The sequence below is a fragment of the Canis lupus genome, chromosome X, assembly GCF_003254725.2.
Source record: "Canis lupus dingo isolate Sandy chromosome X, ASM325472v2, whole genome shotgun sequence".
Classification (NCBI taxonomy): domain Eukaryota; kingdom Metazoa; phylum Chordata; class Mammalia; order Carnivora; family Canidae; genus Canis; species Canis lupus.
Genome location: NC_064281.1, coordinates 13,663,437 through 13,676,873, shown reverse-complemented (window position 1 = coordinate 13,676,873; position 13,437 = coordinate 13,663,437). Strand labels below are relative to the sequence as shown.

Below are 13,437 nucleotides of genomic sequence, written 5' to 3'. Positions count from 1 at the left end.
GGCGTGGTTTTAGAAGACAGGCGTGACAAGCTTATGGAGACTATGGCCATATTCCAGACGAGAAATGGCCAGAACCTGCCCTGGGATGGGGCAGCAGGCAGGAGGGGAAGGAGTGCAGAAAAAGTGGAAAAGAGGGGCCATCTGCAAAAGGTCCAAAGGAGGAATATTAGGCTGTCGGGGCAGTGAGGGAAGAGACCATGGAGCTAACAGTGTTATCAACAGGCAAGATTAGGGAACACGGGAGGGAGAACGGCCTGGACATGTGTGTGTGGGGGGGGGGTTGTAAAAAACAAAACAAACCAAACGCAGCACTGCCAACTCTTTGGAGGAAAGCCTGGATTAACACAAGACACTGATTGCGGAGCTCCAGACCCCCAGACCCACCCTGTGCCTAGTGCTGTACTTGGCTGTCACAAAAAACCGTTATCACACGACAGGGATGGGAAATTGCCAAGGGGGGAAATTTTTCATTTTGGGATTTCCTGAGTTAATTTTCCAACATGAGGCAGCATGAGTGTAGATTGTTGACACTTAATACACGGAACTTTGGAAATGAAACAAACATATTTAAGCGTGGGTGCTAGAGTCCTAACAATTCACCTATAATCGGTTGAAAGTCAGAGCTGTGCCCTTGGAAAATGTAACCCGCTGTGATGAAAGGATTATGTAATTTTTGCAGGGTCAAAATTATCAGAGGGGTTTGCTTGTACAAGTGGAACAGACACCAATCCCCCCAGCCGCCCACCCCCACAGCAACAGGAGCTCAGGTTTCAAAAGCAAGCTTTTTTGCCTAGCCCTCGGGCCGAGGTTCTGTGGTTTCAGATTGGTTTTGGCTTCAAGCAAAGGCAAGTTCTTGCTTTTGCTCTCTGAACTAATTCCAGCATGTACGGCTGCGCCTCGTGGCCCCTTTTCTGCTGACCATGTGGGTAGCTTCAAAGTCTCTTGGATGTGATTATTTGTTCTGTCAACAGCTCCGAGCCTCTGAAAAGCGAGGGCCACCGCTTATAGCTATCACTCATCCTCTCTCTCTCCCCCTATCACTTCTCCACAATGCAGACCTTCTTCTGCAGAACGCTCAGCATTTTAACACCAGCCCCCCTCCTCCACCCCAATCGATACTAAGTGATACCAGGCGTCTCTTAATCTCACAAGAACAAACCAAACACTGTGTTCCTGTTGCCACCCCCAGAAGAAAGTGCATGTTGAGCGAAGTAGGTTTACTAGCACATTAACCACAAGCCCATCAATTAACTCCATTTCACAGGAGCTGAGGGGTCTGATGCTTCCTTCTATTTTATGCTTTCTTTTCAGTTGCCTTCAATAGACCCACTGGTCAGAATGATCTAGTCGCCCATCAGCCAAGGTGCAAACCCCTGGAGTTTCCGTGCGTGCGCCCTTCGCTATTTATGCCGCTGCCACAGTCAATTTAAAACACGTCTTTGAAAGTCCGTCTGGAGAGGAACCGACTGAAGCGAACGAAGTGCGGAGGGGAAGGGTCATCCTCTTATGGGGAATTATGAAAACAAGCGGAAGCGTGCCGGAAACGTGGAAGCACATTCTAGCGTGACACCGAGGGTCGCTCGTGCCGCGGTGCCGCCGTTAGACGCGCCTTCAGACCCTCGGCCTCTCGAGCTCCAAGAAGGGGCTGCTGCTGCTGCTGCTGCTGCCGTCACAGGGCACGGCAAGAAGGAGGCAAGATCTCTCATTCAGACCATTGTGCCGATGAAGCCAGGCCCCCCAGGTAAACTGAGTCTGGGGGAGCTGGGTAGCAAGGGCCCTTCGGATCCTGAACCTGGGAGCCCTGGGACGCCGCAGGACGGGCAGATGGGGAGAGTCCGCCCTCGCCTCCCCCGGGCACCTGTTGGTGCAGGGTCATCGCGGCGTCGTGACCACGAGATGCGTGGGCGGGGCACGCCCGCCGCGGTGGCTCCTGACAGCGAACCCGCGGACGCACGCACCCCCGACGTGCGGCGCACAGGCAGCCGAGGGGGCGCATGGGGAACAGGGCAGCTTGGGAGGCCGGGTCGGAGGGTAACCAGGGGAGCGGCAGGGGCGCTTGGACTGTAATTTCCGGAGAGGTCACTCCCAGCTGCGCACGCCGGGCTGGCCTGCGGAAAAGAGCGCAGCGTGGCTGGGCAGAGCGAAGACGAGGGCCCGCGAAGCACGGGGATCCGTGGCCCAGGACTGGGGAGCCCACGGCACGCAGGGGGCAGCGGCCTGGCCCTACGCTGGGGCGCCGCCCTCTCCCACCGCAAAGCGGCGTAGCGACGGCCCTCCTCGTCGGTCACCAAAGTGCGGGAGGTGCCGGCAAGCACGCACGCCCGGGGGCGGGAGGACGGAGGCGCCCACGGGAGCCAGACGGCCGCGGGAGCCGCTCCACGGCCAGCCGCACGAGGAAAGGGCAGGGGGCACCACGGGCGCTGTCAAGTGCGGGGTCCGGAGAGTGGGAGCAGGGAGGGTGGCCGGCGGAGGCCGGCGGAGGGCCAGAGGGAACACGCCTCGACCCGGGATGCTGCAGCGCCACAAAGTGACGTCTGTTTCGACAACGTGAACAACCACATTTTTCCCTAAGAAGGACCTAACCGTTCACGGGAGACGCTCCCAGGAAACGCGGCGTCGGAATCCACCTGGTTCGATGCCTGCGAGCTGTTCCACTCAGGCCATGCTGGGTACTTTGGAAAACCTTCGCTGTCCACTCGGAATGTCTCCTCGAGAGATGCTGCTGGCGGGGGCAGGGCAGGGCAGGGGCGGCGGCGGCAATCCTAGGAGAAATCGCTGTTGAATCTCATTGACCAAACGTGCATTCACGCTTCCTTGCAAGTTAAATTCTAGCTTCCGTCAAATGCACAGGATCCGAACAGGACCCGAGATTTACATCATTTCTTTCCCCGATGGTTCTCTGACTGGCCGTGTCTCCGCTCTTCGAGAACACGCCTATCTGGCAAGGGCCCCGGCTTGATGGCTGGACAGTCTGGATTTGCAGAGCCTGGATTTCACTTCCAAGGAGACAGCTCGTGACACATTCCGATGGAAACAAAGAGAAGCGCTCTCTGCTGGTAAAAGGATAGTTCTGAACTCAACCACCTGATAAAGACTCACCCCCTTCTGTCTGGGTATGGATGATTTGGCTCTTGCTCATTTGCTGAACACGTGGAAAGTTCGAGAATTTTGCCCCACAATCTTCCCTAAATTCCCCATGAATGGGAATATCACTGAACTATCATTGCTAGCCAACTTTATTATGAAAAAGCCAGCCAAGCTTCTATGAAGTGAAAAAAGAAATTTGTAAAAAGCTTTCTTTCCCTTTTTTTCAGATAATCTCTATGCCCAACATGGGGCTTGAACTCACCACCCTGAGATCAAGAGATGAAGAGTCGCACCTCTACCGACTGAGCCAGCTGGGGGCCCCTGTTTCTTTCTCTTTGATGGTTCTTCCCCTCAATGTTGTTTCTTTTTTTTTTAAACCGGGGAATCAGATGTTATGTCCTAGCAATGGATGGACTAAAAGCCAAGGGCGATGAGGAAACCCAGTCTTCCCACTGAGCTAGGGAAGGGAAATTGGGGTGGGGGGTGATGCAGCAAATTGGGCGGGTTTCCCCCTCCCCTCTATTGTGTTCTCCGGCTTCCCCCATATAAATGGGGGTCTGGAATTAGTTCTTAAATCTGACAATGTGCCTAATGACAGGATATGGTTTGAGATCAAATAACCAACCAAAACAAGGGGTCTGTTTCACCTCAGCCACTCAGCGTTTTGCTTTTATCTCCCCTATTTGTTTCATGATAACTTTCAAAGGAGTTGACTGATTCTGATCAAATGTGGGGCACGGCTGAAGGGTTTCAAGATACATCTTAAGCTCAATTTGTGGTTCCGCCAGCCATCCTGAAACAAAACAGTAGCCAGTAAAAGTTTCTAAACGGGCAGATCTGCCGTAATCTTTAGCAGACTTCACCAAAGTTCATACATGAGTAGCGGTTACAGATCTATGTGATTACACGGAGCGGAGTTTGCAGATCACAGACCCACAGAGGTATCTAAATTCACTGCACACAATGACTTCTCACAGCCTTTCCAGAGGCGAGTGTTATCTCTGCCCAGGCGAGGGGGAATAAAAGCCTTAATAAAGGGAGACAAAGTTACATTACCTTGGCTATATCCTGTGAATGATTCATGAAAGAAATAGTTCAAAAGATGTAGAATCCAACCCAGTAGAAACAAGCAAAGCTCCTGTAGCTAAATCCCTGTCGTTGAAACAGGATCTTCAAGAAGCAGTGCAGCCACAAAATGATAAATCTGGATGTTAGAGGAGAAATCGTTCAGCTTGATATTGGAACGAAGCCTTTATCACTGTCATGGTGGCACCAAAGGATGGCTTGGAGGGGTGCTAATCCCTCCAGATGTCCATCAGACTCCCAACCAAATAGGAACAAATGGGAACTCTGCCTCTATACACTCATTTAAGTATCCTTTTAAAGGAGAACAAAGTGTCTAGCTACACATTTTCATTAATCGTGCTCATTTCATTTCATTTGGTGCTGATTAGTCTTGGGCGGCCGCTGACATCACTCATGTTGCAAGTAAAGAATTGTGCTTTGGTAATATTCCCATAATGATTTATTTTATATTTGCTCTTTTTTCCCTGCCCCACTTTTATAGACCTGGATTGTGCAATTCAGTTTAAAGCAACGCGCTTCCATGGGAGCCCCCTCGAAGCCAGGCATTTTCTTAGGTAGAAGCTCCACAGCCATCACCATTGAGTCTTGGGTTATCTGATTGTGTAATAAGGAAAGTCAACTGAATGTAACAGATGGTTAACAACTCGGAAAGAACGGAGAGAGAAGCCTTCATATGCCCGACGGTAGGGCTGGCATAATATTCCAACTACCTTCTGGGACGAGCACCTCAAAAGTTTCCTGTCCAGAGCCGAACTCTCCATTTCCACCCAAAGCGACTGCCTCTTCGTTAAAAAGCTAGAACCACCCTCATCCCCTCCCTGTCTTCCACATCTGCTAACTAACTGCAGTTGGCCCTACTCCATGACGGCCCTCACCTCCACCCAGCCCTCTCTTCCCAGTGCCTCAGCTACTCACAGGCCAACGGGCCCCTCGGGCCCCATGTTAACTGTCGTCTCCTCGCTGCTCTCCCCAATACTGGTCCATTTCTCCCTCCGCTCCCTCTGTCACATGCCTATCAATGTCTTCCTTCAGATCAAACCCCACTATCAGTTACATGCTAAAGTAAACTTGACTGGCTCCCTGTTGCCTACAGAACCAAGTCTACTGCTGGCATGGCATCCAAAGCACTTGGGAATGTGACACCAGCACAGATCCCCCACTTCGCCTCCTACTGGACTCACTTCGACCACCACCGCCCAAACTCTGTGCTCCAAACGCATGGCACTTGTCATTCCTCTCTGCAGCATGTCACACCTTGTGGCTTTACTGCACCCTCTGCCTAGAATGCCCTGTGCCTTGGTGAACTTCTAGTCATCTTTCAAGATCCAGATCAAAAATCATTTTCTTCTTCAAATTTCCCTGATACCCGCCATGTCAAAGAATGACTTTCTCCTCTGGCCTCCCACAGGTTTTAAAAAACACTTCCATCTGAGCATTGGCTCAGCCTTTTCCATACGGTATTTGTTTGTGTATCTGTCTCCCTCACTGTCTGACTCAATTTGGTGTTAAATAAATCAATACAGGGATGGCTAAGTGCTTTCTCACTGAAATAATTTCATTTCCTGCAGGATTGCCATGGCCACAATAGTCAGGGGTGATATTCAAAATATTTAACAACTGTATAGCACAGGCACTGACCAGTCAAATGGATCCCCAGCTGGGCCAGTGCATCCCAACTCATCGACCTTGCCCGTAGCCCAGGGGGCAGGATTTCAGTGAAGGGTGCTCCATATCTGATCCAGTCTGTAAAAACTGCTCAAGTTTCAAGCTTATTAGGTCAGCTAGGGCCCGAGGCTCTGCGTACTGTCTGTAAAATCCTTCAGGATCCAAGAAATTTCCCTGAGTATGGACAGCAGGTTTTTTTTTTAAAAAAAAGTTACTATCATCATTATTTTTACAAAGACTGGAGCCAAGAAGGTGAACAGTAGCTAATTGTGAGATTGCTTTGTAGCGACAAGGGCTTCAACACACACACACATAAACTTATATCCAAAAGAAGGAATAAAAAAAAGGTCTTTTCATTGTCTCTGCAGTCACAGTATAGCCACACAAAGAGGGCTTTCATTTATGTCTCCCTCTCTCCGAGAAGCCAGGCCAGAGAGTAAAAGATATCTTAATGTTCTCTTTCAAGGCTGCTGAGATTTAGAAACAAAGACTGGTACGATGCCACAATATCGACCTTTCTTTTACTCCCCTCCTGCCCTTTCTCTTACCTTCTGCTTGCCTTGTTTAAAAAAATGATATTTAAACAGCTCCTGTTTTACTTAGCTACCTGGAAATGTGTTCAAAGTAAGTAGCAGTGGGAAGAAATTCAACTCTGAAGAGAAAGACTGAATTTGGGGTTTTGTGGCCCATGTTCATGGATTTAAGTTTTAATCCAACAAGGCACATTTGAAAGCTGCAGGTCTGGCCACCTATTCAGACTTTTCCCAGTGAAATTTAGGAACTTAGAATAACCCGGACCAGGCTGGGGAAAAGGGTGCTTGATGTCATGTTTAGGATAGGAAAGTTCTAGGGCTGTGTAGTCCACTACAGAAGCCACTTGTCACATGTGGCCACTTCTATTTAAATTTTTAAATATAATTTCAAATTCAGTTCCTTAGTTACACTAGCAACCTTTCAAGTACTCCAGAGCCACACACAGCTAGGGGCTACTCTTTTGAACAGTACATATAGAGAACACTTCCATCATTGCAGAAAGTTCTATTGGGCAGTATGATCAGTGGTTTGACTTTGGCCCAGGGGGTTGGGGGGCAGAGTCATGCTGGGAAACCAGGGGAGTAACAAAATGCTGGAACATTTCTCCTTCCTCCTCTTTCCTTGCTTTTCTGTTTATTTTCCTCTCCCTGAATCTCCTCTTCCTCGTTTCTATGGACAGCAGAATCAGATCAGGACATACACGGCAATGGAAACTCCTCGCTGGCAGGGAGCTGGGGCCCTTTGGTTCACTGCTGTATCCTTCCTTCCCTAAGAGCCGGTGCTTCGTTGAGTGTTTGGTGGGTGAGTGATCCCAATGGGGTGGTGTGCCTCAGCTTTCTTCTACAAGGCAGAGAATTAAAACATCCTCCACTTCTCCATCAGTTGGTCGGTAGCTGTTCTCTGGATCCACCAAGTACGTCTGGGACATTCTCCAACAGCCTCAACCCTCAACTCCCCGAGGCCGGGCAAAAATCCGGTCTTCATTATGAGACTCAGAGGGGCAGCTTACCGTAGGGGTGGAAAACTCAACTCTCAGGGTGTGAACACTGGCTCTGCCACTTGAGAGCTGTGTGGCCCTGGGGAAGTCACTCACCCTGCCCTGTGCCTCAGCTTCCCCTCTGACAGATGAAGGTAATAAACAATAGTTCCTACCTCATAGGGTTGTTTGCAGGTCAGTATACGTGGAACACTTGGAGCAGCTCTGGGCTCATAATAAGTCCTCAAGAAACAAGAAACAATTCCTGCCAAGCCCATCCTGCTAAAGGATGAGTCTCTGTATGAACTGGTGCCGGCGAGGCCCCAGACAGCAGCAGAGCTGGCTGTGAATGAAATGCAGCACTGAAACTGTGCTCCAGCCATCTGAAGCTCATAGGCCAGGAGGCTTCTGGAAGTGCAAGGAATTCGAGAGGTTCAGAAGCAGGATGGACAAACCCACAAATAGGAAACATACAACTTCCGAGAAAACTGAGAGTAAATCCTTCTCGGCCCTTCCAACTGGTCACTCTCGTTCAAGGAAGACAAATCACCAGGATCATTCTTAATGGAAATGGGCTTTGACTACCTTCCAATGACAGGGAGACGACTCTCTGGGAACTGGGATGTGAGGGGCCAGACCAGCATGGGTGCTAAAAGCGTGCCCACCCTCTCGTGATTCTGGGGTCTGTCGGGGGCCTCCATCGGTTCAACAACACATTTTGGCTCCCGAGACGACCACAGGCTGCCACAGGTGTGAGTCCACTCAGAAGGAAACCAGCTAGGAGCCACCACTGGCCAGCAGGGCAGCTTCAGGCATCCCGCCTCTGCGGGGGTCCTTACAGGAGCCCACATGCTGTCCAGGGGCCGCTAAGTGGTGGCTCAGGTGCAGACACATGGAGAGTACAGGGCCCATCTTGGCTTAGAAGCCCCCCGGCCCCAGAGGACCTAATACTTCTTGTAAGCAACTATGGTTTTCAGGGGCCCCATAAGGGACACGCCAGAACCAAAAGTCCCACACTCAGGGGAGCCCAAAGCTATGGCTTCCTGCCAGGTATTTAGACTCATTTACAATCCTGCTGCACCAGAAGCTATTTAACAATTGGGTCATTTTTACTATAAGCAATATTGCCTGGTAACACAGCTGACATTCCACCTTCACCAGGTTTCCAGGGCAACAGAGCTGGAAAGTGAACACAAGGGCAGATTTCCATAGAGAAGGGGAAAGGGTTACATTAACCCTTTCCCTGCATACCCACAGTGACAAACTCTTCCACGGAAGGAGGCCTGCCAGTCCCCACTAATTGGACGCAGGGACAGGATGGAACGCAGAGAAGCTAGATGCCAATCCAGGCCTGAGGGCAATAGTGGCCATCGCAAACCCTAAGGGGAATGGGGCTTCCTTGGCAATGAATGATTAGGATTGGGGTTAGGGCTAAGCGTGTGAGGGGAAGGCCAAGAGGTCCTTAGGACTTCCATATTGTAGGTGTCAAGATGGCTGACCCGTGGTGAGAAAGCGTGATTCACACACTCCTGGGAAAACATCATGAACCCCAAAGAAAGAGAAGGAATTCTAAATTACCCAAGCTACTCACTGACCTGCACTTGGGAGTTTTCAGATGGGCTCTTTACTTATTTTGCTAGTTAGGCATTTGCTTGGAAGGTACACTTCTGGCACAGCACCCTCACTGTTTGTGTTCCAATAAGATACATCTAACCGATTGTGCACGCACGTACCGTTCCCAGTAAGCAAGCTGTTTCCTCTCTCACTCTGGAAAGCATATCAAAATGGGAGGTTAGCTTCAGCCTTAAATCCATCCAAATTTATATTTAAAAGTAAATCGTTCCCAAATGCCTGTCATTAATAACAAAGTACTTGAGGCTTCCAACTTGAGCTTACGACTGACACACTGCTGTGTCGGGATGTGCGTCTAAGAGCCAGTGCCGTGCGTATGAGCATAGATGTGCAGAGAAGACCCCCTGTGCTGCCCTCAGAGCCCACCTCAAAATGTAACCAGACATGCTTTCCTCTTTCTCAAGTCAAAGGGGGAGGCACCAGGCACTTCCCGCCCCAACCAACAGCGCCCTCGGGGATTTTACTGAGGTGGGCCCACAGTTCGGGGACACCCAAGGTGAGCCAGTTCCCTTATTTCTTCACTTGATTTGACCATCTATCTAGTATAAGGGATCCCAAATCTTCAGGATGCATTTTAAATTATTCTATGACCCCAGTCAAAGGATAATCAAGATCAGCTGGTGCTTGGCTTAACTCAGGCTCGGAGAAAGCGTTCATTCATCCATTCACCTCAACAATCAGGTGTCAAACATTTGTGCCGCGTGCAGGTCAGAGCGACCTCAAGGGGTCCTCGCGGAGTTTCTGGCCTCGAGGAGTTCAAGACCTTGCTTGCTTATTCAGATATCTGATCATCCTCTCTCCCCAACTCCTTCACCCCTTCCTCCCACTGAGAAGCCCCAGAAATTCTTTATTGCTGGAGGCATGGCCTGCCTGAGCTATAAAGGATCACTCGTACAGAAAAGCACTTTCTAAAACAGCATCTCCTGAAATATGTTTCATGGAATCCAAGACCCAAATGTGTTAAGAGAGCTCTATGGTCAAATGAATTTGGGAAATACTTCATGCTTGATCCTCTTAGAGAATCACAATGTCCTTCAGGATATTAAAGGCTCTGATAGGTTCTGTAGTAAAGAAACTTGTATATTATATAAACAAGTATATATATATATATATATATATATATATATATATATATATATATGGCTGAGCGTTTATACACACACACACACACACACACACACACTTGGCAAGAGTCCAATTACTGCAGATCAGAGTATATGTATATATCGGTATATATGTATATACACGCTCAGCCAGTTTTCTCAAACCCTTTGACCATAGAAATGAATGTGTGTGACCTACTATATCCCAAAGACCCACATAGTTTGGGAAACATTTTACTAAAGCAACGCACCTGTAGCCTGTCTCCCATTTGATATAAATGTCTCCTATCTGGAGATGTCTTTATTAGCATGTATTTGTACACACGTGAAATCTTACCTTTCATTTGTACAGTATGGTTAACTTGATCAATAGCTTTTAACTCTATTATTAAAAATAACATTAACAATGCTTCATTATCAGGCCACAAATGTTGCCCAAGTGACGTTCTTAAGGCCCCAGAGTGGGATGGTGTGGGATAGTGGTAATAGGTCCTTGAAGAAGCAAATCTGTGGCCCTCAAGTTGTCTAGTCTTCAATGAGAGGTCACCGAAACCAAGCCAATTTCTTTTCCTCTTGGGCCACGAGCCCCACCAAGGGGCTTGGGCAAAGGAAGTTCTCGTAGCTCATTAAACTACATGCCCCGCTCTTAACCACCACTCTAGCTTTGGCTATCAATCAGAGTGAAGACTAAAAGGCCACTGGAGCTGTGCCATCAGGATGGTGTTGAGCCATGGTGTGAAGTCACAGAAACATCTTTTAGCACTTATAACTATATTTTATCAAGTTCTTTGTTTGAACCATGAATAATGGCAATGTGAATGGCTGAATAAATGTCTAACCATATACTAGGTTTGGCAGGCATTCGTGAGAGCTGTGGACTCTGGAAAGAGAAAAAAAGAATGCAAATTCCTTTTGTTCTATTTTCCGAGCTCTGAAATATCTTCGAGAGAAGTTTGAAATGGTTACAAATATCAATTCAGTGTCCCTGAACGAAGCCAGCATGTTCTGTCTGAGACTGTTCTGGCGCTTGGCCGACATTGTTCTTGAATCCTGCTCTTCAGAAAGAAGGAAAGCAGTTTATCTTGATTTAAACCGCCCCCCCCCCCAGCCTGAAAGCACTGTTGCTGGAATTCCTCGGGAAAGAGGTGCAAGTGAGTGTGCATGAATGTAGAGGGGAGTGGAAATGAGAAGTGTAATCAGTTTATCTTGTTAACAGTAACTGGACTGTTGCCAAGTAGCCTTATGTATGCTCTAAGGGACCCCCCACACAGAAGGAACCCCACTTAAAGAAGTGTAAAGGATTTTCTTCTGTCTTTGAACTTTTTCTTTCCTTAAACACTGTTCTCAGAGAAGAGAAAGGGAAAAGTTGACTTGCTCAGGCAAGCAGCAAGGAACTTTCGGCAGCCACCCTGGGCCACTCTGTGTGCTTCCCAGGCCAGGCCACAGCTACCTCGCCGGGAGATCTCCTCTCCGATCTGCAGCAAATACACTGCCTTGCTCTGGTGGCCTCTCACTGGCACCTTCCAGAGCCTATCTTCTTAGGAGTTGCATCGGGCCATCTCCTGGTGAGCCTCTGAGGGCACCTTCCTCAGAAGCCTACTTAACTCACCTTCTGCTGAATGACAGCAGGCATCTGAAGTTATTGCCAAAGAGCAGAAGCCCATGTGGAAGGAAGCTGGGGCTCTTCACCTCTTCCCTGAGTCACGAATGTCAAGTATTCAGAATGCTTTCCTGGGGAAGACTTGCAAGTGATTTCTCATATTATTATCCCTTAGTGCACCAAGGAAGCCCTTGAGAATCACGTAGGTCGGATCCCCTGGTTGTGTGTGTACATATGTTGGGGCGGGGGAGGAAAGGGAGAGAGAGAGAGAGAGAGAGAGAGAACCCCACCTTGCCTTGTTTAGAGAAAGGAACTGTTTGCTGTCTTAGCCAGCAGCTCGAAGCTCCCCAGAAGGACTTCGATCTTGGTCCTGTTTTCTTGCTGGCATGCAGGGACACCTCACATTTGCAAGTTCAAGTCCACTTTATAAGAGAACTGGTGGAAAGCAACTCTCAAGGTTAAATAACAGCAGCTGGAAACTCCATTTGGGTTCTTTAATAAGTTTTGTGACTTTAGACAGTGACTTAACGCCTCTGAGTTTAAATCTCCCTTTATGTAAAAGAGGCCGATCTCTCTCGTGGTGCTGAAAAGAGCTTGCAGCTTGTAGCTCTTTTCCCAGAAGATGACCGTGAGGTTGGCTGAAGTAGCAGTTAACAGCAAACCCTTAAAAGCCAAGTAGTTGTGTTCCTCCTAGGCTGAAACGTTTCTAGAAATTATCATTTGGGGACTGTGCTCGTTCGGCCACTTACAAATCCAAGTGAGGCTGTCGGTGTCCAGGGCAATCTATTTTTTATTTTTTTATTTTTATTTTTTATAAATTTATTTTTTTTTGGCGCTCAATTTGCCAACATATAGAATAACACCCAGTGCTCATCCCGTCAAGTGCCCACCTCAGTGCCCATCACCCAGTCACCCCCACCCCCCGCCCTCCTCCCCTTCCACCACCCCCAGTTCGTTTCCCAGAGTTAGGAGTCTGTCATGTTCTGTCTCCCTTTCTGATATTTCCTGCTCATTTTTTCTCCTTTCCCCTTTATTCCCTTTCACTATTTTTTATATTCCCCAAATGAATGAGACCATATAATGTTTGTCCTTCTCCGATTGACTTATTTCACTCAGCATAATACCCTCCAGTTCCATCCACATTGAAGGAAATCGTGGGCATTCGTCGTTTCTAATGGCTGAGGAATATTCCATTGTATACATAGACCACATCTTCTTTATCCATTCATCTCTCGATGGACACCGAGGCTCCTTCCACAGTTTGGCTATTGTGGACATTGCTGCTAGAAACATCGGGGTGCAGGTGTCCCGGCGTTTCACTGCATCTGTATCTTTGGGGTAAATCCCCAGCAGTGCAATTGCTGGGTCGTAGGGCAGGTATATTTTTAACTCTTTGAGGAACCTCCACACAGTTTTCCAGAGTGGCTGCACCAGTTCCCATTCCCACCAACAGTGCAAGAGGGTTCCCCTTTCTCCACATCCTCTCCAACATTTGTGATTTCCTGCTTTGTTCATTTTCCCCATTCTCACTGGTGTGAGGTGGTATCTCATGGTGGTTTTGATTTGTATTTCTGTCCAGGGCAATCTAAACGAGCTTTTCGAGCACAATTTTCTGAGACAGCACAGAAACATCTTTTGAAGCTCTATACCAGGTTCTCCTTCCTCACCCAGTAATTATGTAAAGGACAACTGTTCTTTTCCATCATCAAACCCATTTATCTTGATTGTAAGCTGCCCATTGGAAACAATTCCAC

At 48.5% G+C, this 13,437-nt stretch overlaps 1 protein-coding gene and 1 long non-coding RNA gene across 3 annotated transcripts in view; one reads left to right on the top strand and one right to left on the bottom strand.

Moving 5' to 3' along the window:
- Positions 1-13,437, bottom strand: part of NHS (NHS actin remodeling regulator) — a 346,600-nt gene that overhangs the window by 124,967 nt on the left and 208,196 nt on the right. The gene's annotated exons all lie outside the window — the stretch shown is intronic.
- On the top strand, positions 1,212-5,710 carry LOC125754654 (uncharacterized). The gene is made up of 2 exons (XR_007409399.1): positions 1,212-1,741; positions 3,315-5,710. It is a non-coding gene; the product is annotated as an uncharacterized LOC125754654 (long non-coding RNA).